Source organism: Crocuta crocuta, unplaced genomic scaffold, assembly GCF_008692635.1.
Source record: "Crocuta crocuta isolate KB4526 unplaced genomic scaffold, BGI_CrCroc_1.0 scaffold316, whole genome shotgun sequence".
Classification (NCBI taxonomy): domain Eukaryota; kingdom Metazoa; phylum Chordata; class Mammalia; order Carnivora; family Hyaenidae; genus Crocuta; species Crocuta crocuta.
The window spans coordinates 161799-189513 of record NW_027529682.1 but is presented as its reverse complement, the minus strand read 5'-3'; the positions used below and the strand labels follow the sequence as shown (position 1 = coordinate 189513).

Sequence of the window (27715 nt, the reverse complement as noted above, 5' to 3'; positions counted from 1 at the left end):
GTTGAGAAACAAGAGATTTTGCCTGGGAAACTTTGCCATGGCAGGGACAGGGATCTGGCACTCCCCGAGGGGTCGGTTTGTGCAGCTTACAGGAGATGGATCTCTGGGCTGGGAATGGTGCCTCTCTCCTTGACAGCAGAGGGTGGGAGGAGGAGAGTTTGGGAGAGCTTCCTGCAGGGATGCGAGCTGCCTTCTTGCGGTGTGTCCCCCCCAGCAGCCCATGGCAGACCCCGGGAAGTGATCTCTAGATGGGAGGGTGATTTCCAGAGTCGGGGTAGGTAGTGGGCAGTTTAATACATGCAGTGCTATCCTGGCTGTAGCTCACATCCAGCTTTCCAGAACTCCCTACCCTAGGTTAAACTCAGGCAGGATTAGTCCAGCCCAGCCCTCTTCCTCTAGGCAAGAGGGCCCTTTAGTCGGTCTTGAAAAGGTACTTTGCGAAAGGAGAGGGAGGAGCTTAGTTCTTGTGAGCTTAACTCTTACAAACTGTGAGGTCATGAGTAGTGATAAGCTTCAGTGACCCCCGCCCCCAGCCTGTAGTGTTTTCTCAGATTTGGTCTTGCTCCCTCCTATCTGTAGCCTTTGTGCTGAAGGCCCCCCTCCAAGGTAGAGGCACTGCAGTGCTGTTCCTGCTTTCTCGGGCCACGTTCCTGTTCTTCAGCATTGGAAAGGCATTAGCAGAATCTGTTGTCACTGGGAATGCCAGGCCCAGTCAGCACCCAGAGCCACCCCTTTGTCCCTCAACAGAGCCCAGCTGGGCCTGTAAGTTGGGTGCGGCCTCCAAGGAGTACCCTGGCCCTGCTGGGAGAGTAGAGGCCCTGGGCTCGTCTTTGGAAGTCCCTCAGCATCCTTCCGTGCCCTGGCTGGGGCTGAGGGGGTGCCTGGCTGTCTCTCAGGATGAGACATCACTTTAACACAGAATGCTTCTCTGCTCAGCCCCACTCGGTCCCTCGGGGACACGCAGGGAGATGTGCCTTTAAAAATCTGCCTTGAGTATCTCACCATGCTTTTCAACAGGAGCTCAGTGTTATGCTGGCGACTGTAATTGGTATTACAAGGATGCAGAAGTTTTGCCATTTATGTCTGCCTGGATAGTGTTAGGTCCTTTGATTCCCTCTTTCATTAGGTGCAGATCTATTGGTCCATTTTGGCCCAGAGGCCAACCTTATAGTTGTATTGTGAATGTTTGGGCTTGAAATGCGGCTTCCTTTGCTGGTATCCCCTGTGAGGGTTCTCTTCTCCTCTGTCAGCAGGGAGATTTGGTAGGAACAAGGTGACCAAATATATTGGCTGTCCTGTTCTGGGTAACGTTATCTGCATACGAAGAGGATGGAATTAATTGACTTTGTAGTGTTTGCGTCACTTCTAGAAACATTTCTGGAATCCTACTATGTGTTAATGATATAAAAAATGATAATGCTGATTTAAAAAGGAATAATAATGTCAACTAACATTCATCGAGTGCTTATCCAGTGTCAAGGACCATGTTAAGTAAGCACTTTACATACATGAAGGCCTATAGTGCCTACAGCAATGTGGTTAAGATCCTCATTTTACAGAGCGAGGAAATTGAGTCACAGGCTGTACAGATAGGAATCAGGCTTTGGACTTGTGGGTAATTATCCCTAGTGATTCACTTGTTCTTGGTTGCTCTTCTATACTGCATTTTCCTCCACATGTAGCAATACCATGTATTGGCTTTTTTTCCGCTTTGTGAACTCTTTGCCTTATATTTATTTTGTTAGTTAGACTTTTAGAAGTGTAAGGAAGTGAGGTGCCTGGGTGGCTCAGTTGCTTAAGTGTCCAACTTTGGCTCAGGTCATGATCTCACAGTTCGGGAGTTTGAGCCCCACCTTGGGCTCTCTGCTCTCAGCACAGAGTCTACTTCAGATCCTCTGTCTCTGTCTCTCTCTGTCTCTCTCTCTCTCTCTGCTTCTCTTGCACCAGCGCGCGCGCTCTCTCTCTCTCTCAAAAATAAACATTAAAAAAACAAGTTCCTTTAAAAAAAAGTATAAGGAAATGCATTATCTTAATTGATCCCCATGAAGCAGCTGACATCTCCATTTGAGAGCTAGGGAAACTGAGGTACCGAGGCATAAAGAGTTTTGCCTAAATTCATGGAACTGGCTAGTGAAAAAGGTAGGGTGCACTCCTATTTCTAGACTATTATTTCAGTTTTGCGAGCAACAGCAAATTCTATTTGCGTTAGACCTACTTTCCCAGAAGGCAGAGTCAGGGTCTATACATCCATTATTCATCCATCCCTTCATGCTACAAATGTTGACCAAGTAATTATTATTTTCACAGTCCTGTGCTTAGGCATTGTGGAGGCTGAAAAATGTAAAGGGCATTGCCTCNCACACACACACACACCCCCTACATATACACTTTCTCCAAAACAAGACAACAAACACTGTAGAAATTCAGAGGAGGCTGGAATCATTTCAGCTGGGGTAGCAGAGAAGCTTCCTGGAGTGTATGGCACTTGAGTCGGGGTTCGGAGCCCGGCCAGTGGTAGGTGAGTAGAGGCTGTGCTGTGTACATCACTAATACCACTGCTTGTGCACTTAGGAGGTTATCATAGGGGTGCTTTTGGATGAAGCTGATGAAGGTACGTGTCCGTGATTGGCAGCAGCTGGATTGTGAGAGACAAATCCTGCTTTTTCAGCCTCCCCTTTGTTAGGGTCTTTAGACTCTCTCAAAAGAGGATTCTGTGATCCTAACTTGGTGCATGAGGTAAGGGCAGCGGTGGAGGAGACAGAGAGAGGAGGTGGCAGGTGCAAACACGTGGGGTTGTGCCAAAGCAGAGCTGGGAGCACATGCAGTTTGGAAGCCATGTAATGTTTTTAAAGAAAAATTCACCAGGCCTGGGCTTCTGCGGCGTTTCCATTTATTTATTTTATTTTGGGGGTTATGTGTGATCTAAAGGCATTCCTCAATCCTGTAGGGCTCTAGAACCTCCAGCACCAGGAAGCTTTCCAGTGTGGTGGGGCTGCTCCATGTCCAGATGGTTTGGGCCCCCAGAGGACTTGGCAGGGTGTAGCGACATCTGTCTTCATTCTCTGTCCGCGTGTTCCCCGTCCTCACATCTGCCGGGTTAGGTGGGTGTGGTCTCCACGGAGCCCAGAGGCTGGGCCAGACTTTCGGGAAGGTCCGTGAGCTACAAGAATTCAGTTCTAGGAAAATAAAAGTAACGAGAGTGTGGTGCTCAACACGTTGCAGGGGAAGCAGTTGTGTGGCCAGGCCGTGGGCCACAGGTGAGAGAAGTTTTGAGCTCCTGTTTGCGTTGGAGCCAGCGACTGAGGGTTCGTGCTTTCCCGCCACTGTCTCTTGAGAATGTGAGCGCCATGTGAGGGAGCCTGTTCGCTGATGTCCTCACCAGGTAGTGGGGACCCAAGTGCCGTTTTGGTTTCCTCCATGTTTCACAGAGATTGCGATCGGCCATATTTCATCAGATACCAAAGATCAGCCACGCAATATGCTTTTTTCCCTTCACACCTGCAAACAGGTGGAACACGGTTCCTTCCTCAGCTCTGGCGTAGACTGAGAAGAAATGGGTGACGTTGCCTGGGAGGACTTAAGTTAGACTTGAAGAAAAAGTTTGGAATTTCTGTGTCTGTGGAGTGTCCAGATCAGGTCATACTTCTCTCATTCGAGGTTCTCTCTATGAGAAATTTTCTCCAGAGGATGAGGAAGGCCTGGATGGGACCTCCTTCAGAGCCAGGCTGCCCAGGTCATTCAGACGCTTCCCAGGAGGGGAGCCCCAGTGAAGGTTGGGGTTGCTCAGTAGCTCGAGATTCTGGAGACCTGACTCTCTAGTAACGGCCTCCTGGCCTGCTGTGGGTCCTTGGTATGCGGCTTCTGGTTGCCTTGGGCGGTCGCTGTTTTGAAAGGAGGGTTAAATGACAGTGCTGGGCCGATTAGTCTGTCTGTCAGCCTCCTTTTCACTCCGGTTTAGAAAAAGGCCCCAGTCCGAACAGAGCGACCCCTCATAATACGGACTCCGGTGTGCTTCCCTAGCCATCAGGAAACACTAAAAAAAAAATCCTTCACTTGAAAACATTAAATACTCATTTACAAACATGCCCCAGCAGGCACACCCTCCAGCTAACGGTGCAAGATTTACTTTATTATTTGGTGGGATGGGAATGGGGGATTTCTCCACAGTCCGTTAAATCCAGGGCACGGAGTGCCGGTCACCTAAGCATTTAAGTCCCATGAGTGATCAGGACAGCTCAGGGCACCAATCCAATCTTCTGATTCTATAGAATTTTTTTTTTTTTAAAAGGGTAGACCTTTCCCACTTCTGACCCAGGTTTCTGCATTGGGAACTGCACCCTGCTCAACTTGAGTGGCGGGCCACTTGATTTCTTGTTGTTCTTGCCACCATCATTAGTTCAAGGAGAAGGAAACGTACTGCCTTAGAATGGATAGATGGTGGGCAGGGACGGTGTCAAAGCAACCACATTGGAAGGACAGCAGTCCCCTCTTATCCGTGGTTTTGCTTCGTGAGGTTTCAGCTACCCATGGCCAGCTGTGGTCTGCAAGCAGGTGGCCCTCCTTCCGACGAGTCCTCAGAGGGCCAGTAGGAGCCCAGCGCAGTGCCATGAGCCCCCCTACCCCTCACATCATCCTCTTAGACGGACGTTTTATCACCTCACATCATCACAACAAGTGTGAGTATAGTAGAATAAGGTATTTTGTGTGTGAGAGAGACCACATTCACAGAACTTTTGTTACAGTCTGTTATAACCGTTCTGCTATTAGTTGTTGTTAATCTCTTTCTGTGCCTAATTTATAAATTAAACTTAATCACAGGTGTGTACCTGTAGGGAAATAGGGAAAATGGTAGTCTGTATAGGGTTCAGTACCACACGTGGTTTCAGGGGTGCGCTGGAAGTCTTTGAGTGGATCCCCCCGCAGATAGGCACTCCTGCACTTGGGCTTCTTTGTTCTGGTTAGAGACCCTTCCCCCTGGCCATTCGGAGTCTTGTTGTCATTGAATGTCATTTTTGGAAGAGATGGTTTAGGGTTTCTTGTGCTAGAATGCCTCCCATCCCTGGTCCAGAAGGCCAGATGTTTGTTTCCTAAATGAGCTAAGGTGAAAGAATAGGTAAACGAGGTATTGCTCGATGTTGTTACATGTTCTTACCCAAAACACTGTTCTTTGGTTTATATTTGCACAGAGATGTTGGGCTAAACTGGATAGGCTGGGTTCCGCTCTGTCAGCAACCGCTGCCCCCTCCTCTCCCTCCCCTCCCCATCCCCTTCACAAACTCCATAACTTGACTCATCAGAAGTTAACTCTTGAGCGCCGCAAGCCCCTCCAAGGCTCCAGAAAAGACTCCAGGGAGGCACACGGGTGGCTCGGCACCCCTCCACTGCAGAGGTCAGGGGGCAGGAGAGCCTGGCCCTTCGGTGCTTCTCCTCGGAAGCAAGCACATTGCCCTTGCCCTTGAGCATGGCCCAGAAGTCATCACATGGCCTGACTGCAGGAAGGCTGGGAAGCAGTAGGCTTCCGGAGGGCAGGAGGGGAGGAGAACCAGGAGTCTGGTTGTGGCCACCACAGCAACTTTTATGGAAGTGCAGCCATGGGCCCACTCCCCTTCTGAAAACCCCAAAGACAGTTTTCTTACTGCCGGGTAGAATAAAGGCCTTGATTTGAGATGTAAGGGAAGGCGTTGTGTAACCTTACACCAGGGGTCAATACACAACAGCCAGTGGCCAAGTTCAGCTTGCTGCCTGTTTTCATGCAGCTTGCAAGCTAAATATGTTTTGTGTGTTTTTTTGTTTTTACACTTTTTCAAATGGTTGAAAAGAATCAAGAGGAGTGGCATTTCATGATATGTGAAAATTGTATGAAATTAAGATTTCGGTGTCCGTAAACAGTTTTATTGGTACCCAGCTACACTCATTGGTGTATGGTATTGTCTGTGGCTACTTTCATGGTATAGTGTCAGAAGTGAGCAGTTATGGCAGACACCTGTGGCCCACAAAGCTAAAATATTTATTGTCTAGCCCTTTGCACAAAGTTTGCTGCCTCCTAGTTTAGACAGATAAAGATGCCTCTGAAATGCAGCAAAGGGATACATTTTTACTGGATACTTTAGAGCTGCGGTCTTATTCTAAACTAGTGTTCTAAAAACTATGATAGTGACCATGACGATAAGGACATTAATAATAATAGCTAATACTTACACAACAACTTACTGTATCACATGTATCTTCTGAACCACAGAGAGGTTAAATCATCTGCTCAAGGTCACAAAGCCACCCCTGAAATGTTCAGGCTGGCAGTCTGACTTAAGATCATGCTCTTAACCACCACAATTATAAAGCAACTGAAAGACAGGGCTTTGCCCATGAGAAGAGAGAAGACTAATACTCATGAAAAGTTAGAAGAATTTGTCAAGGTAATTTGTGAAAATGTTTAATGAATATGAATTACAGCTAAAAAGGTATGCAAGAGCCGAGAGGGAGAGAACATTAATGGGCAAGGTAAATGGAGAAGGGCTGAAGAGGAGGTGGAATGACTGTTGATTTTATTTGTTTATTTACTTATTTAGAGTATGAGTTAGGGAGGGGGAGAGAGAGAGAGAATCCCAAGCAGGCTCCATGCTCAGTGTGGAGCCCGACACAGGGCTTGATCCCACAACCCTGGGATCATGACCCTAGCCGAAATCAAGAGCCAGATGTTCAACTGACTGAGCCACCTGGGCATCCTGAGGGTTGAGCCTTGAATGATGAAGGCCACTGAAATTTCAAGAGAAAGAACTAGACAGGGAAGAAGCAAGAACTAGACCACAGAAACCACAGCAAGAGCCTGGTGGAAGGGAGAGAGAGCTGTGTGGCCTGATCAGAGCACAGCGGTGTGTGGGGACGCTGGGGTAGATACTCAAATGGTAAGACAGGTCCCACCTACAGACAGGATAGTCTCACAGGTGCGGCAGAGGCGTGTGGGCTTGGGGTACTCAGCTGAGAAAAGCACTCAGGGTCCAGGATGGCCATAGAGGGTGGAGATGTATATCCAGACTTGGTAGGCAAGATGTTCTGGGGCCTGGAGCATAAGTGGGTGGTTTGAGAGCAGGCAGGAAGAATAGTGTAACAAACTAAAAACAATGCTTCTGTGAGCTTTTCTTTATTTGTCTCTTTCCTTTTTTAATTTAATTTATTTTAGAGAGAACACATGGGGGTGGGGAGGAAAGACTCTTAAGCAGGCTCCACCAGCAGCATGGAGCCCAATGCAGGGCTTGATCCCACAACCCTGGGATCATGACCTGAGCTGAAATTTAGTCGGAAGCTCAACTGACTGACTGAGCCACCCACCCAGGTGCCCCCCCCTTTCTCTTTCTCTTTCTCTCTCTTTCCCTCTCTTCCCCACTCTCTCCCTCCCTTTCCTTCTTCCCTTCCCTCCTCCCTTCCTCCCTTTATCTCTCCCTCTCTCTCTTTCTATCCCCCCCTTTTTCTCTTTCTTATCTCATGTAACCCTTACACAACTATAGGGAAGGTGGTATTTATCCTTTTTTTTACAGGTAAGGAAACTGAGTCTCAGAGGTGTAAGTAACAGGGCCAGGACCCCATGGTCAGTGGCAGAACTGGGATTTTAAAAAAAAAAAAAAACTGAAATTGGCCCTAAAGCCTGTGCTCTACACCTCTAACCTTGAGTCCTTGACTTAGTGAAGTCCTAGACTTAGGGAAAAGAGGATTTATTCAGCAGAAATTTGGAGCTTTCTTTTATTTATTTATTTTTAAATGTTTGTTTATTTTGAGACAGAGCGCAGGGGAGGACCAGAGAGGGCAAGAAGAGAGCACATCTCAAGCAGGTTCCTCCTGTCAGTGCAGAGCCTGGAGCGAGGTTCAGTCTGGCGGACCATGAGCTCATGACCTGAGCTGACATCAAGAGTCTGACACTTAACTGACTGAGCCACCCAGCTGCCCCCAAAGTTTGGAGCTTTAAACTTCACAATTCAGGGGCACCTGAGTGGCTCAGTCCGGTTAAGCATCCGACTTCGGCTCAGGTTATGATCTCACGGTTCGTGGGTTCGAGCCCCACGTCGGCCTCTGTGCTGACAGCTCAGAGCCTGGAGACTGCTTCGGATTCTGTATCTCCCTCTCTCTCTCTGACTCTCTGTTGCTCACACTGTCTCTCTCTCTCTCAGAAATAAATAAAAAACATTAAAAATATTAAACTTAACAATTCAGGAAGTGTTTGCTGCGGAGGTGGGGCAGTCCTTCTGGGGAGTGGGGCTGTCTGTGTCAGGTGATCATATAGGAGGATAGTTTTGCAGTGTGCTCCCCTGTTTATACTGAGCCATGACCCTAGTCATTGCTGATCCGGTGGCTTCCCTTTGGGGCTGGATCACGGTTTTTGTTTTTGTTTTTTTAACTTTTTTTTTAAATTTGCAAAACGTAGCATGCATCCCAAAGAAAGTGTATATAATGTAGCTATTCAGTTAAGCAGTATAACAATACCTAAATATTTGAAAGCCATTCAGTTTGTTTGTTTGTTGTATGAGATTTGTGAAGATATTCAAAGCTTGGGAAGACAAGCCCCAGAAAATGCAGTTCTTGGGAACTGAGCACTGACTGCGTCCCTGCACCCGGGCTAAGGATTCTTCCCCCCGAGGGGATATGTTATGGGTATGTTACAGGTATGTGACGCTTCGTAGGCAGTGCCTCTTTGTTCTAATTCGGATGTGAATGGCTGCTGCATAGCACAGGGCTCCCTCCCTCTTGCTCTGTGGGAGACCCTAAAGACAGGCAAGGTGGTTCTGTTCCTTTCTGGTTGCATGACTCTAGGCAGGTTACCTACTCTGTCAAGCCTCGATTTTCTCATCTATACAATGGGGCTAATCCCACCTGGCCTTGGAGGTCTGTGGGAAGATAACTCCCGAGAATGTACTCAAGGGGAGGCCTGGCACATTGTAACCTTATAAATGTTAAGCTGCTGTTAAAATTTTCATTGTCTTACATTTGATGTTGTGCAAAAAAAAAAAAAAAAAAAAAGAGAGCATGGTTATAACCTGACTCTCTGCATAGTTAAAATCCACCATGGTCTCTGTCGCCCTAGATGGATGCAGAGAACTCCGATGCCGATCTCTCCTGGAATCTGCAGGTGGTCTCTTAGGCCACCATCAGTCAGTTTCACTCCTTTCAAGTTCACACCTCATATATTTTAGTCTCGTTGCTAGAACTCTTCTGTCTCCTGGCCTCCGCGGGTATGGTCACTTGGTCACTGAACTGGAGGCTGGTTCGTGTTCTGCCACTCACGGAGTGTGTGACTTTGGCAAGGCACCAGCACCCACATCTCTAAAATGATAGTTGAGATTAGAGCAGCAGATTTTTATCTCTTCTGGATGCCCCTGGACTTCAGACTAAGGTTCTCTGGAGCACAGGACCCTTTAATAGTTTCAAATTCCCACTGGATTCTTTCTGTCCTCTTCTTAATCATTTATTCATTTGTTTACATGAACATTTCTGGAGTGCCCGCTGGGCTGGTGGTAGAAACATAAAAATGAGTCCTTGCCTTGGGGTGGGATGGGGGGAGCTTGACTCAGGTAGTGGGGGAGTGAGACCGGACTGGACTCCCTTCTCTGCAGGGTCTCACCCGTGCTGCGTATTGTCGGAAAATTCCACAGAGGGACTCAGATCCCTCTCCTGCTGGAGTGCAAATAGATTTATCTTCCAGTTAAGATCTTTTTTTGGACCCATTCTCCTGAGACTGGGAGCCTCGCTGTTTCATAATAGCTTCCCTGCAGCGACCTCAACTTTTTATGCCTTACTGAATGGTCAGAGTTTATATCCGGTGGCATCATGACATGCAAAACCCCTTTGTTTTCCAGAGGCTCAACAAGCCCCAGGATGCAAATCTTGGGAACTGTGACCACTGGGCTTTTGAAGGTGGTCTTCTCTGCACGTGATGATGATTATTTTTTAGCCATCTTTGGGGTCTAAAACACTTTTTAAAAATATATTTATTTATGCGGACTCTGTTGACCCCGGCTTGCTCAATGACTGTTTTTTGTTTGTTTTTTTTTAAGTTTATTTATCTTGAGAGAGACAGAGAGAGTACATGTAGGGGAGAGGCAAAGAGAGAAGGAGAATCCCAAGCAGGCTCAGCTCTGTCAACACAGAGCCCCACATGGGGCTCAAACTCATGCAACTGCAAGATAATGGCTTGAGCCAAAATCAAGAGGTGCATATTTAGCCAACTGAGGCATCTAGGCGCCCCTCAAATAGCCTTTTTTTTTTTAACGCTCTGATTTTGTGAACCAAGCCTTGCTACGTCAGGCTCTTGCCTTCTTTGATATAAACAAGCAAAGGAAATGTGTACTCCTACGAGGCACGTTGGTAAGAGGAGATAACCACTGCCCTTCTGCTATTGAGTCGTCACGTTTATAGCAGTAGTGATGGGACGGAAATCTGGAGCTGGAGCAGTACTCCACTCTGCTAAATGCTGAGACTGTTGTGTGTGCAGCTATACCATTGGTTTTCCTTGTTCACTGCAGTCTTACCTTCTTTGCCTAAATTCCCCTGAGTATATTTCCAAGCATAAGTTAGGACCACTTTTGAACTGATCGCTCCTCCCAAACGGAATTCGTGATTGTCACCAGTCACAAAAGACGTCTCTCACCACCACTGCCAGGAGAAGGGCCCTGAACTCCAGGCCCTCAGCTTGCTTCCTCATTGCCTGAAGGGGCCATGTGCCTGGCTGCACAAAAAGCACATTTCTGATCATCTCCCAGCCAGGCTTCTCTTCGCGTCCCTTGTGTGAATCATTCACGTTGGAAGCTTCAGAGCTGTTTTTTCCTTTGTTCCTCCTCATTCTCCACACAGTTCTCTCTTTGCAGCCTCTCTGGTTTGTCTTCTTTCCTTTCCCCTGACTTGCTGCCACTGTCTTAATTCATAACCTTCCATGCCTTGCTTGGATTGTTGCAGTAGCCACCTGGCTGATCTTGTCTTCTTTTTCTCCTCCTCCTCCCCCTCCCTCTCTTCTTTCTCCTTGTCCTCCTCCTCCTTTCATGAATGGAATCATAGGTATGTGTGGACTTTTGGTGACTGGCTTCTTTCACTTAGTATAATGTTTTCAAGATGCATTTAAGTCAAAGCGTGTATCAGCACTTCTTTCCCCTTTTATGGCTGAATAACCTCATCTCTTCTCAGAACTGTTGGGTCCGTTGGTCAGTCAGCTATCATACAGGTCAAATTTCCAACCCCCCAAAACTGAACTTGACTCTTAGGAACCCACAAGATACAGGGGACATGGGGGCATGGCACTTAAGGCCTTCCCCATTCTGACTCTCTCATGACTGTCCAGTCTCATCATCACTCCAGACTTCCTTGGGCTCTGTCCCCACCATCCTGACACACCTTTCCTTAGTGAGGGGCCTGTCACATGCACACCGTGTCATATCACTGCAATCTTGAGTTATGCTGCCCCTTTGCTTATACTTTTCTGGTCTCTGTCTGTGGAATCCCATTTCTCCTTCAGACTTCTCTTTATTCTCACCTTCTTGAAGGAGTCCGCTGCAGGTTTATCTGGTCCTCAGATAGGAAGTAATTCGTCCCTTTCCATTCTCTATGCGCTTTGCTTGGATCCCCATCATTTCAGTCTTGGATTAAGCATCATTCTATCTTTTATAACATATTAAATCTTTGCTGAAACTAGAGAGTCACTCCAATTTTTGTTTTAACTTCTGGTACTTTCTACAAGGCTTTAAACATAGTTGGTGCTCAGAACGTATTTGCTGGATAATTGATTGCACTCTTGGATTTGTACATCCTTTCTGCTTTTCAGAGTTCTTTTATATATTTTCTCTCTTCTGAAAATCAGAAGTAAAGAACTTTTTTCCCAGAAAAAATTATCAGTAGTTTTAACTTGTTTGAATATTTGTGCGTTTTTTTTTTTGTCACCAATTGCCTCTGCATATTGTAGAAACCTTACAAAACATAAAGTCAAAAAAAAGTCAGCCATGATACCACCCTTCGTAATAATCACTATTAATATTTTGGTTTTTATCCTTTGAGCTGTTTTTTTCTATGTATACTATACATAAACGTTATAGGTGAAACCTATAACTTGTTCCATACATTGATCTGAAGTCTTCAATGAATACCACCTGATCTCTCTATAGTAGTAAATCTTGATTTACGTAATTACATTTAAGGAGGAGTATTGCATATTTGCAAGTACTGTCCATTCTCCTTGTATTTGACACTTAGGTTATTTCTCACTCTTCAAGATTAAAAATAATGTCATACTAACATTCTTCAGATGAATACTTTAGAAGCCAGATTTCTAGGTCAGCAGCTTTTTTTAATAGATTTTATTTTTAAGTAATCTCTACACCCAACGTAGAGTTTGAACTCTCAGCCCTGAGATCAAGACTCGCATGCTTTACCAGCTGAGCCAGCTGGGCGTCCCTGGGTCAGCAGCTTTCATACAGAGTGCCAAGTTGCCCTTCGGAAAGGTTCCAATTTACACACCCACCAGCAAGTTACGAGTGTTTGTTCCTTCCCCTTGTCCTTGCCTGCCTCGGCATTACCATTCTTTTTAGTCTTTGCCAATCTGATATTCTGCAAATGGTATCTCTGAGTTGCATTCATTTGCATCTCTTTGATCCTTGGTGACACGCTTTTAATTTCCTTATTACCCATGTATATTCCTCCCATGAAATGCCTTTTTGTTCTCTGCCCACCTTCCTGTTGAGGTGTTTGTCTTTTTCATTGCTCAGGATTCGGCTATAATAAGGACATTCACCCTTAGGTCATACATGTGATAAGTATTTTCCCTGGACGGTGTGTCTTTTAACTTCAGGCCGTTTTCGGTGCATAGAAGCATGTTTGTTTGAGTGTGTTCCAGTTAATCAGTCTTGCCCTCTATGGTTTCTCTGTTTGGCATTATTCACAGAAAGTTCCTCCCAAGCCAGTACTGTATACACATTCACTTTTGCTTGCTTTGAGTCCTTCTGGGATTTGGTTCTGTACGTTTAATGCATCGGTCCATTTTGACATAGAATCACATCAACTTTTATAAAACCCAGGTGATTAAATTATACATCATGGGCCTAGAAAGGACTGTGATAGGTCCCATCCATTTTCCTGGCATCAGAGCACCAGGTGAGTGAGTACTTCTTTTCCAGAGTGCGATACTCTGCCACTTCCGAGCAGTTGCCCGCGTTTACCACAGTTCCTTCGGAAATCACCTCTTTGTTGTGTGCCAGATACATGTTAATCATAGTCTGGCCTGAGGATTAAATGAATTTGCACATGAGACAGATGACAATCTATGGTATACTGCTTGGCACATGAACATTCCACATGTGTTTTATTGAGCGCATGAATGAATGAATGAATGAATGGTGGTGGTATGAACAGTGATAACAGGTCACTGAAGATAATGTGAGGTAGCAGCAGCTCTTCCATTAAAGCAGAGTCTTGGCCAAGCAGTAGTGTCGGGAGAGCGTTTGCCAATTGCAGTGTGCCATGAGAATGCAGAAGAAGGAAGAGTTACCCTATGGGTTTTGAGCACATGGCATTGTAAGGGTTAGGACCTGTAGGCTGGCCTATACCGTGCATTAGGTACATAAGCAAGAGAGCCATACTGGAGAATTCCAGGGGATGCCATGGAGTTTAAGATTTGGGGGAGTTCATCAGGGAAGTCTCCCTGTGGAAGGTGCATTGACAGTAGAGCTTTGGAAGGAAGGTTGGGACCGCATAGGAGGGATCTGTGGAGTGAGGTCATTTTATGCAGATAGAGTGATGTAAGCAAGCAGTATTTTTTTTAGGGATTTTTTTTTGTCCCCCCCCCCACCTTCTTTACTTTTGATCTGTCTCCTCATTTCTCAACTTTTCTTATGCTCCCTGCTTTTAGTGCCAGTTAGAAATTGGTCATGACAAACATTGTTCGTACAGTTGAGAAAGTTATTCTTGAAGTGCTTCGGCTCTGGGGTTGAAAGACTCCAGGGAGGGGAACCAAGCACAAGGAAGAGGAGGGGGCCCCTCTGAGAGGAAACATTGTATCAGCCTCTCTCCAGTGCCACTTAAGGTGGAGGTGAAGTTGGCCTTTTCTAAGGTTTACCCAGCATACAGTAGACACTCCCCCAAATCAGTGAATGAGTGAACATATGCACGGATTCTCTGAGATGCATAGCTGTTCAGGAAGATGGACAGGACAGACGTGAAGGACCCCGGCCCACTGCAGCCTGGGAAGTTGGGGGGGGGGGTGGACATTTTTGCGGTGAGGGAAGCTGAGGAGGACACCTCGAGGGGTGGCCCGTTTGGTCAGTACCTCGCTAGCCTTGCCGAGGAAGGAGACCCTGCCTCTTCTGAGCTCCCAATCACAAGGAATAGAAGTGCAGGAGAACAAGAAAAAGAGGGTTTGGAAGGGCAAAGAGATGCTAAGCAAACTCTGAACATAGATGCTGAAGAATCCATCATGAGTCCCATTGCAGTTAGCCTGTGTTGGCTGGAAGCTCTTCTTGGAAATCAAGTCAGTGGGTACAATACTCACAATCCCAGCGTAGAAGAGCAAGAAATAGGGTTCTGCCTCCATATATCTTTTATTCCATAAGGAATAAATCCCATAAGGATTTTACCCTTTTTCCCACTAAAGCCATCTGTCAGCCTGCCGCCTCTTTTTGTAAATAAAGTTTTATTGGGACACAGCCACATTCTTAATTTCCATGTTGTCCACAGCTGCTTTAACCCTACGGAAGTAAGAGTTCAGTGCCGATGGCAGACTCTGTGGGCTGCAAAGTCTAATATATTTGCTGTCTGGCCCTTTACAGAAGTTTCTGACCCCTGCTTTATATTATGAATAGATGACTAATTTTGAGCTGTTTTTCCCGGAGAATCATGATTTGCACCAACCCATGCAGTTTGCTCAGTGAGTGCCCCTTTTCCTCATGGCACGTATTTGCAAGACAACTTCTTAGAACCGGTGGTGTGGTCTAGGATTCAGGCTTCTTGAGCACATAGTCCGACTCTCTCAGCTGCCTGTGAGACCCACACGGAGTGGCTAGTGCCCTAACATAACAGCCATTTTTAGTTTCTGATATCTATATACTGTTCAATAAATGCCAAATTACAGAGAAACTGGGGCTCAAGGAAGTTAGGGAAGCAGCCCCGGGTTACATAAAGTGGTAGCAATTGAACCCTGTCTGTAGGAGGAGAGCCCTTGCCCTACCCCTTCCCCCCCGCATTTCCTACCCCACACCTCACCGTTTCCTCCCGACCTCCACTCGCTACCCTCATCTCTTTGTGATTTCTGGATCTTTCATCCATCAGCCTTTGCTCTTCTGGACGAAATATCATGTTTCTCTTGGAGCGTCCATTAATACTCAGTTTTCTTTTTGACCCCATCCCTCCTCCTGCAGTCATCTTTCTGACCTTGGCCCCCAAGTCCCACTTTCTTGGGGCTGACTCTCCTGGGGGAATGATTTTTGAGAGGCAAATGAGGTCTTGGGTTTCCATGCACATCAGCAGTTCCTCCCAGATGGATCGCCGAACCTCATTTGGAGCGGCAGCTGCCCCCCAGGTGCTCTGCCTTTTTCAGAAGACAGCAGGTGCCCAGAGAACCAGCTGGAGAGGGGGGAAGCATGGCCCAGGGCCTTGGGGCACCAAAGTGGCAAAACGGCTGCCGCTGGGCAGGCTGAGCTGGCATTTCTGACCTTTGTGGAGAGAAGGCGTCCTTAAAGGGACAGCGAGCTCTTTTCTTTCCTGGTGGCCGGCTGCCAGTTCAGATGCCAGGGATTTGAAGAGCCCATTGTTCTGGCAATGAGAGATAGGGGCCGAGACTGCCCAGTCTTTTTTTCTTTTCCCGTTACCAACCGCATGTCCCCCTCTGATGTGCAGCCTGTCAAGTGTGGAGGGACGGTGAGCTCTGTTTGGTCACCCACCTCCTTTCCTCCTCCACTGTCCAAAGGTGGCCTCAGTCACCAAGGCTAAAGAATAGACTAGCCCTCCCCAGGCTCCCCCTCCCCCAGGGCAGCCGCTCTAGCAGAGAATGAATGGTCTCTGCAGGCTGCAGCGAGGTGCCCCAGGGAGTTGTTTACTTGTCCAGGTGAGTGTGGTGAAGAGATAGGACTGGTTTTCTGCAAGGTGCCCTTCGTGAACCACCGGCCCCAGAACCACTAAGGTGCTTATTAAAACTATCCATTCTAGGTTCTGGTTCCAGAACTTCTTGGGCCCAGGAATCTGAATAGCAACAAGCACACCACAGTTTGAGAGCCACTAACTCAGTACTTTCGAAGCCTGGCTGGCCGTCTGAATCATGTGGGGACATGTGGAATCAGACTATCTGCATGGGTCTCATGACTTTGAGCAAGAGAGCCTCTCTTTAGTGGTTAAGAGCAGATACCCTGGGGCTGGTCCACTGGGTTTGAATCCTGGCCCCACCAGCTACTATCTCTATGATCTTGGGTAAGTTTCTCAACCTGTCTTATGCCTCAGTTTTCTTACCTGTAATATAGGGATCATCTAGTATGTGCTGTATAGAGTGATGATGAGAATTAACAGAGTTGATGTTTATAGAGTTCTTACAATAGAATTAACACATCAGTAGTACCATACATGTTTTTTTGTGAAAAAAAAAAATTTCTTTTAATACACTGATCATCCATGTCAGAGACCATGATTTGAATAGTCTTTTAGTGCCAAAGTCCCCTGACTACGCTGGCCTTGTATTCTCCCAGTAAATGACTGGTATTTGTCAGGTGTATCTCCGTGACTCGCTCCGAGAAGGCAGCCCTGCCATTTGCCCTGCCCCAGAGAGGGAGGAGAAAATTCCCTGCCTGGCTTCCACCTCTAGGCGAGGTGATGTGGATAAGCTGTGGAATGCTATCCGAAGAAGGCCAGAAGCCACATCTATAAGGCTGGCTGACCTCTACAGAGGGAATTGAAGGAAGGGAAAACAAACTCAGGCCAGAAATAGCTAGACATAAACACAAGGTATTATAATTACTGTCCCGTCTGCATGGCTTTCCTGACCTCAAAGAAGGAGAATGGACAGAAGTGTGGTGGCTCGGCAGGGGCGGGGCGGGGGGGGGTGGGGTGTAACCAAGGGTACGTGGGAGGTGCCACCCTCAGGGGCACCACTGAGCCAAAGCAGGGCACGAGGGTTGAGCATGCAAACAAGTTTTTATTATAACTTTCTGGTTTTGCAAAACCGTTACTTTTCTGAAAATGATCCTGTTGGACTCGAGTTTTCCACGTTAAGTATCCAGCTCGGGGCTTCTTTTTCTTCCCGTGCTCTGTCATTTCTCTTTGCACTCAGGAGTCAGATTTCTCCGGCTGCTTGTGGACATGGCATGAGGTCGAGGAGGCTGGGGGAGAAGAGACACCCAGCCTTCGAGGACTGGGCTCTTCTGCTTCTACCTGCCCTCCACCCCCACCCCCAGGGTGTGCTGTGAAGTCATCAGGGCCGGACAAAAGGCTGTGGGAGAGACCAGAGGGTTCTAATGCCACAACCCAGGCGGTGGTATTTTATAGATCCTGATACAATGGTTTTGGGGGAGTCAAATGCTAGACTATTTAGAAGAAAACAAGCCAGTCCTCCGGGGCACGTCTCATGGATGTTTTCCGTGTTGATTGCAAATGTCAGTATACAGGGAACGCGGCAGTGGGCAGAGTTTTCCTAGCATCCACTCACTCCTACTGGAGCATATTTTACAAGATTTCCAGGAAGCATCACAGGACCATTTGTGTTCCTTGTGGGGAGGTGGTTTTGTTTTCTTTGGCTCAGAGACCCACAGCGATGCACAGGAGCAGGACCTCAGTGGATGGAGAGACTGATTTTGTCACCCTCCCTCAGGAGAAGGATCTGGCCAATCTGCCCTATTACTTAAGAATATTGATTCATCATTTTGGAGGCTAATGAGAAAGTTCCGTGTGCCCCCCCCCCCCCCCCTTTGTCTCCAGAGGAGCTGCAGGGGAGATCACTGCTTTGGGTGGGGATCTGGGCTGAGTGAGATCAAAAGGCTTTTCTAGGCCGGAGCTGGGTAGAGGCTATGGATGTTATTTTTGGCCCTTAACAGTAGAGGAAGACCTTCCCTCTCAGTTTGGGGAAGAAGAATGTACAGAATTGAAACACATGGAGATCCCTAGTGGTTTTCTGTACAAAAATTGGAAGACCCTGTGCTCATTCATACGCCGGAGCCTCCCTGGGCATCATCTACTACTTGGGGCTGTTTGGCCACAGATGATGAGTCAGTTGAGTCAGGAGGTTTTGGAGGTCATCTGGACCCTTCTAGAGATGGGGGTACCAGCAACTTGAGTAGGAACTCACCCACTATGAGCCAGCCTCTTAAAATGTTTGGCTGCCCAAACACTTAGCATATTCCTCGTATTTCAAACCCAGTTATGCTACCCGGTAACTTCCCATTGGAGAAGCAAAAAATAAGGCTCTTTCCTCCTTTGGCTTTCTTTTTTCTTTTCAAATAGTTGACACCTGCTTACTCTGAGACATCTGTCCTACAGCCTAAATATCTATAATTACTTCACAGTTTTGTGTAGGGCAGACCCACACTGTCTGATTGATCTCGTCTGACCAGTAGACCAGGTAAAGTATGGTANGAGATCATGACCTAAGTGAAAGTCGGACGCTTAACCGACTAAGCCACCCAGGCACCCCAAGTATGGTACTATTTCTAAGAACACTTCTACCAGTATTATTTGTGGCAAGTTTATTTCCTCTTCAAGTTGATTCTGTTGGCGAGGATGTATTTATTATTTATTTATATTTGAGGGAGAGAGAGAAAGAGAGAGAGTGCATGTAGGGGGGAGGGACAGAGAGAGAGCAGGCTCCAGGCTCTGAGCTGTCAGCATGGAGCCCAATGTGGGGCTCAGACTCCTGAGCCGTGAGATCATGACCTGAGCTGAAGTTGGACGTTTAACTGACTAAGCCACCCAGGCGCCCCGTGAATATATTTTAATTATTCTTAGAGCCACTTGGGTCCATGCTGAGCTTTCGTCTTTGCCCACCAGTAACTAGACTGTCACTCTCCTTCAAGCTTTGGAGAAGAAAGGTCCTTGCCAGCAGGTCAGCTGCTTATTCTGTACCCGCCCCTCCCCCACCCCCCGCATTAAGCAGTCTCCAGTGTCCAGGGCTCGTGGCTGAATGATCAACAGTGTGTGGACTGTGAGAAGGGAATTTGATTTTGGTGAGATTTGATTTGGTTGGAGGGTGTGGTGCTGTCAGGATGTCCTAGCACATGGCCTAAGTGTCACCAGCTTGCCAGGCAGCTGCTAACCTCCTTACTTGGATCTCTTCTGCGCCTGCCTGTCCCCCCATTGGCTTGGAGTTTAGAGAGAAAACCTTCCAGCTGCTGAGCACAGCTTTTTTGCTCTTCTCTGGAGAGACTGGAGGTGCAGAGGTAGGAAGAGGAGAGGCACTTAGTTCAAGGCAATGATGTGGTCAGAATGGAGAGAGTAGAAAGAAACCAGGACCCAGGAACTCACAGCCTGGATCACCAGCACTTTCTGCTGGGATCAGCATTACTGCCTTTTTCTGCCCCCCGCCCCCGCCCCAACTTTGGTCACAGAGCTCATCTTTTTGTTCTTAATTAGCACTTTGACATGTGTGAGGTAAAGAATGAGGGGGGCATCTAGACCCAACCCCTTCATGTAACAGATAGGGAAACTGAGGCCCAGAGGCCCATGTAGGGTCACACACCACACACCAGTATCATTTAGGTGCCTATCCCTCCTGAAGGTGGATGCTCTTATAAAACAAGTTGTAGACTGCAACATGTCAGTCACGCCTGCATTAATTAGCGCACATTGTCCTCCTTGAGAATCAAGTGTATATTGGGGCCCTGCCTTGGAAGGGGGGCCATCTTGGGAGCAATAGCATTAGCAGCCCACTGGGACCTTTTGGGGAGGGTGACTGAGCAGGCTGACTGCCACAGCTGGACACATGGAGACAATGGATGCTGAAAAAAGAGGTCTGTAGGTACAAATGGTCAAGGTCAGCGGCAAGCCCAGCCAGGTTGTGGGCGCCTCTGCAGAAAGCCGGCCCTAGACGGCTCTTCCAGGAGTCCCTACTTCTGTGCCACCTATGGGAAGAGAGATCGTGGAAGTTCTCCAATGCCTGGGCAAGAGCCCTTTTAGTGACCTCCCTCCTGGAGAGTCGCGGTTGATTTTAGGAGGAGCTAGGTCTCAATGCTTCAAAAATGAGCTGTGGGGTGTTGCTTTCTGCCCGGTTTTTCCATCTCTTGGCCCCACTGGCCACCCAGACTTCTAGAGCATGTGGGCCTGTGGAAGGGGCAGGAGGCAACAGCGTCTCTAGCATGGCCCCAAGGCCTCCCACCTGGGGACAGTCATTGCCTTGACTAGGATTTCTTCTTAACTCCTCATAATCCCCACCCCCTTCCGCCCTCTTTCTGTCTTTTTCACTAGCACCCAGATTCAGGGGCCTAGCCATGCGATTTTCATGCTGCCGCTCCATTCATTAGCTGCCCAGGCTTTCTGGTTCCGTAGGCTAAAGGAAAAGTGGGTAGGGGGTGGAGGGAGATGGAGGGGATGGTCATGTGGCCCAAGCCTCTAGCCAGTCGCAGGAGGGACTCAAGTTCTCTTCTTAAGTACCTGTCAGCATCTTAACTGGGGCACCAGCAAACAGGCTTCCCTCTTAAAGACCTTAATCCAGGATTAAGGAGAGGTCAGTTACCTCTGCAGAGAGGTGATTAGTCTCTCCTAATATCCTGCAGTGGACAGAGGTAGAAGGCCGACCATGGTTATCTGCCTGTCCTGGGTTGGGGGTGGGGGTGGGGGGAAGACCAGAACTCTCTAGAAATCCCAGACTTGTACTGAATTCCTGAGTCTTGAGATTAGGGCGTTTCCTTACACCTGAGCAACGTGTCTCCACGCCTCCCTGTTCACACACATTCCTTCATGGTAATTGGTGTGTGTCTTAGGTTGGAAAGAGACTCTGAAAAAGGCAGGTTTGCCTTGCAGGAGCTTTACTGGGAAATGCTCTTGGGAACAGACCTGCAAGTAAGTGACGGACTCAGGATTGGACAGAGGAAGAAGTTAAACTTTGATGAACATACAAGAGGCTTTGATCAGTTCCATGAAAAGCCCTGATTCTGGCATGGCCTTGCAGAGTCATCCCAAAGTGAGATAAAGGAGCAGGTCTTCGTTGTCCCTCTTAGGGACGGTTTGTCCCTTAGGTATGGTCTGTCTTCACAGAGAAGGCATTATTCTTAGGGGAGGCTGTTCTCCTTGGTCAAGGACAGTTCCCGAAGAGGAGCTTGGTCATGACCCATCAGCAGCTCTGACTCCAGAGAGTGGGGGGAGTGAATGCCTGCTTCTGGAAGGCAGAATTACCATTACATGATAATATTCCTGCATGTGTCTAGGACCCGAGGACTTACACTTGACCTTCCATCTTCTCTTCCTCACCATCACCCTTTTATAGAACAGGTGTTATCTCCCTTTGACAGAGAGGGTCACACGTGCAGGGTCTGAGAGTAGCTGGTGGCAGTATCCAGAACTTGGTGACTCAGGGTGGCAGAAAGACCACTGGACTGAGTGGTCTGTGTTATTATTTAATCCTCTTCCATGCTAACCTGTGTTAACCCTGGGATTGAGGGCTAAGTAAAACTTAAACTACTTAATTTGCATAATTAAGTAATTAGATGAGCTCTGTGCCCATGTTTTAAAGGTCCCCAGCCCTGCTGGCAGCCCCCCACCTGACAGTCTCTTGGTTCAGGGCCTTCTTGCTTACACAGTTATAATTGCCTGGAAAGAGGACAGCTTGCGTTTTTCTGTTAAGTGACATTCCATTTGGCCCTTGGGACTGCAGTCCCACCTCATACCTCTTCGCTTTTCCTACTTTGATTTCTCTGTGCCTCCCTGAGGCTTCTGGACTCCACGTAGATCCCAACCACTACCTGCTTCCCACAGAGTCATGATCAGAGGTTATTTCATTTATCATCGTTTTCCCCAATCCCATTTTCTCCTCCCCGGGAGTCCACTCCAGCTCCTTGCCTGGACCTTTCTACCTATGAGGTGTGGTATTCTGATCACATGTGGGGATTTGTGCATTCTGGGTGGGAGGCGGGGGGGGAGTGGCAGGGGTCAGAACACTCTTAGTGCCGGCTGCTTTGTATAGATTCATGCCCAGGCCGCAGAGCACCTGTTTGGATTCTGCAGGTCTAGGAGAAGGAGAAATTCACACTGCATTGAAGAATATCACCAAACTTACCCAAGCTTGTCCTCTCTTTTAAGAAGAGTGATTTTCAAAACCAGAAGAACAGAGCAAATAGAACTGGGTGGAACTAAAACCCAAGACCAGAGAAAAGAGCATGGGGGAATATTTACTTTCTTAAAACTTGCTCAAGTCTCTAGTCCTCGAAGACAGCTCAGGTGTATCAAATAAACTTGCAGACGTGCTCATAATCTTTTTCAGTCAATTTCTCTTCTGTGAAATTGGAATAATAAGATTAACTGAGCTATAACCCAATGTAGCCTTCATAAAGTGCCTGGCATATAGTTCTCAATGAGCATCAGTTCTGATTATTAGTTAGGAAATCATTACAAGGGAGGAAAAATGTCTTAGATTTAAAAAAATGGATTTCTAGGGAATACAGATTATTAGACTATACCTTCAGAAGTAATTTCTCTCTATATTTTTAAAGTTTATTTATTTATGTTGAGAGGGACAGTGTGTGTGCATGAGCTGGGAAGGGGCAGAGAGAGAGAGGGAGAGAAAATCCCAAGCAGGCTCTGTGGAGCCTGACCTGGGGCTCAATCCTACAAACCGTGAGATCGTGACCTGAGCCAAAATCAAGAGTTAGACACTTAACCAACTGAGCCACCCAGACGCCCCAGAAGTAATTTCTACATTACATTACTAGAGAATTAAGGTTAAAGTCATACAGACCAGTGGTGTCTAAAAACTTCTGCTGCACTTTGCAGTCACCTGGAGATCTTTAAAAACATCCCCAGACATTCTGATTTAATTGGTAGGAGGTGTGACTGTGCATTGGAAATATGTAAAAACTTCTTGGTGATTCTAAAGTACAGCAGAGTTTGGGAATCACCTGCATAGACCATTCTGTGGGTTTATAATTGATCCAGGCTGAAAATCTGGAATGGATGGTTGGGAGCATTTGGAAAAGAAAAAGGTGATACTCAGAAAAGCCAATTATTCTATTCGTGTAGGATTATAAGAAAATTGGGAAAGGGGGCTGGCATGTATGGTGAACAGGGGTTTGACTAATATATAGAAGGAGCGCTAAGCCCAGCGAGTTACGTTCCCAGTGGGCTAGGGGCTAGGTCTTCTTATCCTACTGCCTAGAGCCTATCTATGCCTAGAGCCAGACTGGGCGCTGGGTCAGTGGTGGTGCAGGCTCGCTGCAGAGCAAGAAAATGTTAGAGTGGAGCCATGTTAGAGCCCCCCCTGCACCCTCAGTGCCTCCCCACATGTCCTGCTTCAGGTTTTAATTACATGGACATCTCTGCCTCTCATGTGAGAGATGCAGTATTAATGAGGTGTCTTGGGTTACTGCTGGGTCAGACGCAATCAATATACCCTTTCGGGTACCCCCGACCCAGCTTCTATGGATTAGAGCCTGGGTCGGGAACTCAGGGTGGGGTGAAAACATGCAGATTATCAGTCCTCTTGCGTGCATGGTTCATAACACATGGACAATGACTGAGCATTAAATCTGGAGAGAGCTGTTTAGTGGGGTTGTCGGTGCACCTGTCGACCAGGGTACCCCAACTCTTGTCTACTACAGAGACCAACTTGAATGACCCTTCATGGTGGCCCCTTCTTGTATTTCAATTTCTTTGGATATATGTGGACCTCTCTGGCTAGCAATTTAGCTTCTTTTTTCTGTTCCAACCTTGTGAAAGACTGATGTGTTTATACGTCCCACGTGCACTGCCTTGGCCCTCTGTCAGTCTTTGCAGCCAGTGGATGGAGGCGGCATTTCAGCATGGCTGAGTATGGAGTCCGAGTGCTGAGACACCTCTCCAGGCTTCTCTGTCCACTGTCCGTGTGACCCGAGGAAATTATTTAAACTCCGAGGTATCTCACTGTAAAGTAGGGTTAACGTTGATGGGAGGGGTAAATGAAGTAACACGTACTAAATCCATAAAATCTCTGTCTGGTTCATAGAATGCTCTAAAGACTTCTAGCTATTATTACTGCATCACTTGAGGGCGGGGATGGTGCTTCCTTTTGTTCATTGCCGTGGCAGTATATCAGGGAGCGTCCAGTCAGGAGACAGTACAGCCGCGAGGCCAACAGGGACGATTTCACATTGAGAATCATTAACAGCTAAACTGAGGGCCCTGAAGAACGCAGGAATAACAGATGCAGGGAGCAGCCGCCACCTTTAGGATTGAGGCAGAGCCCCCAGTGAATGAACATACCTACAAAGGTGATCCCCACGCAAGGCGGAGATCCACAGTTTACTGGAGAGGGTGTGGTTGTGGCCCAGGGTGTGACACAGAAAGTTCCTGAGGTGCTGCAGGCTGGGGCAGGTAAATCAGCAAGTGCCCACTAGGGGCGCCAGTGAGGCTTGTTAGGCTTGAGGAATGTTGACAGGGTACAGTTCCCGCATCAGGAGAAGGGTAGATTTGGGCCTGAGGGGCAATAAATGGATAACTGGCCTGAGTAAGAGCAATGGGACTTGACTTGCAGTATTGTTTCCAGGGTTAAATGCAATATTATGATTGTAACTGGTTTTGGTTAAGTGTGATAACTTAAAAAATTTTTTTAATGTCTGAGAGAAAGAGAGAGAATGGAGAAGGGGCAGAGAGAGGGAGACACAGAATCTGAAGCAGGCTCCAGGCTCTGAACCATCAGCACAGAGCCTGACGCAGGGCTTGAACCCACAAACCATGAGATCATGACCTGAGCCGAAGTCAGATGCTTAACTGACTGAGCTGCCCAAGTGCCCCAAGTGCGATAACTTTTGAAATGCCTTTTACTTCATAGGCGTTTGTTTATGCATTGTGTGGTAAAAACATAGGCTTTAGAAATAGCTGTGTGACCTGGGGGTAAGGATAGGCTTTTTTCCCCCATAAGTTTTATTTATTTTGAGAGAGAGAGAGAGAGAGAGAGACCGGGAATCCCAAGCAGTCTCTGCACTGCCAGCACAGAGCTCGATGTGGGGCTCAAACCCATACAGCATGAGATCGTGACCTGAGCTGAAGTCCGATGCTTCTGTATTTAGTTTTCTCATTGGACTAAATAGAAGTTTTATAAGTAAATAAAATAAAATCTGTGCCTAGCAGATTGTAGATTCTCAGTAAGTGTCAGATCTTTCTCCATTTTCCTTTGACTTACCAAACACTTCAGGGATCTCCTAGATTAACAGCTGTGTTTTGGATAGTAGTGTAATTGGGTTCACTTTTGTACATCATCCCCCATAATTCAAAAAAAATTCAGATTTAGTTAAAATGAAAGTACCTACTGTGTAAAAAAGTCTTGTTTTCATTAGGATGGGAATAGAGTCCAAAGATACAATAGAACCTTATCCTTTGAGCTCCCATTAAGTGCTTCAGGTGAACAAGATACTATGTAGACACCAACCTTCTTTTTATAGAAGTGATTGAACGGGGACTGTGTTGAGTAGGACTGGGTTAGATTTGCTGGTGTACCTTAACTTCTCTTTCTTCCCCCCAGGGCGCTCTTTGGAAAGTGCTTTTGATACTGCACAGGACTCAGAAAACCTCTTTTCTCTTCAAAAATAGAAACTAATGTCAGCTTTCCATATCTCTAAGGGAAAGATTTAATTCAGAAAATGATACCCACTTTTACCTCCCGTTTCCTAAATTCATTTAACCTCCCGTTTCCTAAATTCATTTACAGAAAAGCAGTTTGGGAATTTCAGTGCCAAGCAGCTCAGCTCTTAAAAGGCAGAGACTGAGTCTGGGGGGTGTCAGTTGGATCTGCCGAAAGCCTGTGTGCTCCTTCAGATGACAGGTCTTGCTGCAGAGTTTGCGCTGTGACTTTTAGGGAGGATGAGGGAGCAGCGTGAATCTAGTAAGCACTCTTAGCCCAAGAAAGCGCCCCTGACGACGTGTCAGTAAGCACTTTTCATGCATGCTGCAGTGGTTGAGTGGGACTCAGGTAAGGCAGGGTTTCAGATACGTGTTCTACTGTTCATGCATCCTATGCTATAGGAAAGTTAGCGAACCCTCCGCCTCTTAGTTATTAACCCATCGGAAAAAATGGGGGTGAGAAGTACCTGTTTCATAACATTGTTGGCAGGATTAGCTGAGATCATTCACATCAGAGACTTAGCAAGTTGCATTGCACACAGACTGTACTCTATTTCTATTTATTATCAGGTTAATTTTGGTTTTATGTAGCTCAAGCAAGGAGCTTCTGATCATGGAGAAAAGGTTTACATTTTATAACACAGTAGATACAGCCTAGATTCTCTGATTTGCTTACTCTGTAACTTTCCTGTTAATTATCGAGGTCCAGTTGGCGAGCAGCAGACAAAGAACATTTTGATGATGGCAGAGGGTATAACACACAGCTTAAGGAACTGAGGTTTCTCTTAGGTCCAGACTCAGTTGAAGGCTTGGGAATACCTGTCTCACCACTAGAAGTTATTTTTCATTGTTTTTAATAGCTATTGTTTTTGACCAATACTGACAATCATGATGTTTTCATTTATGGGACTGGTACCCTGTCAGATACAGTGAAAAGCTTGTTACATGTATTTACCTCACTTAATCCTCACACGGTCCAGGAAGATTTTGTTATTTTTTTGACTAACGATTAAGTCTGAAGCTTAGTGAACCTAACATGTCAAAGGTCACAAAATTAGGAATTGAGAGAACCAGTATGTGAAGTCAGCTTTGTCCGACCTCTTAGCCTGCCCTTTTAATCCACTGCTATTAATCTAAACTGTTGAAGGGGCGCCTGGGTGGCTCAGTCGGTTAAGCATCCGACTTCAACTCAGGTCCTGATCTTGCGGTTTGTGAGTTCGAGCCCCACATCAGGCTCTGTGCTGACATCTTGGAGACTGGGGCCTGCTCTGGATTCTGTGTCTTCTTCTCTTTCTCTGCCCCTCCCCTACTCACTCTCTGTCTCTTTCTCTCTGCAATATAAAATTTAAAAAACTTTTTTTTTAACCGTTGAAGATACTAACACGATAGGATGATGTGGAGGTGTTTTCAGAGGAAAGATGAATGTGTGCATTTTATAGTGGAAGTAGGAAAGCCTCTGGTAAGTTAGTATGACGTGTCCAAACTCACACAGGAAGCAAGTGAGGAGGCTGAGATGAGGGTGCTGCCTGGTTGACTCCACCAACCCCTTTGCTTACTGTCTTAACAGAGGACAGGACAGTCAGTACAAAGATACCTTCCGCATACCTGTGCTGTACCCAGAACTCCTACATGTTGGAAGGACATGAAAGAAGCAGCCCTACAACCTTCTTAGGGAGAGAAAACCAATGGAGCGAACAAAAGAATCTCCAATTAAGTTCCAAATCATGTACTGTAGTTTATAAGGCCAGGGGTGGGGGAGATACCAGCTTTTCTTGGGTTCTGTTCCATGCCTTTGTTTTAGCCCATCATTTTTCCAACAGTGTAAGAGAGGAGAGAGATACTGTTGGCCTTTTCAGATGAATAGGCTGAATCTGAAATGGGGGTTAGATGGATTTACACAAGGGTCGGAGAGCCAGAAAGCAGCAAAGTTTTGTTTTGCGTGCAGATTCAACTCCAAAGCACTAGCTCTTTCTAGGGA

At 46.9% G+C, this 27715-nt stretch overlaps 1 protein-coding gene across 5 annotated transcripts in view; it reads left to right on the top strand.

The window, feature by feature from the left end:
• GRAMD1B (GRAM domain containing 1B) overlaps positions 1-27715 on the top strand; it is a 161972-nt gene that overhangs the window by 75543 nt on the left and 58714 nt on the right. The window contains exon 1 of one of the 5 annotated variants that reach the window (XM_077763066.1): positions 16370-16422. The exons of the other annotated variants lie outside the window; for them this stretch is intronic. The gene's annotated coding sequence lies outside the window, so the exon portion shown is untranslated. Of the gene's footprint in view, positions 1-16369; positions 16423-27715 lie in introns of those variants that run through there. 5 annotated transcript variants of the gene reach the window in all.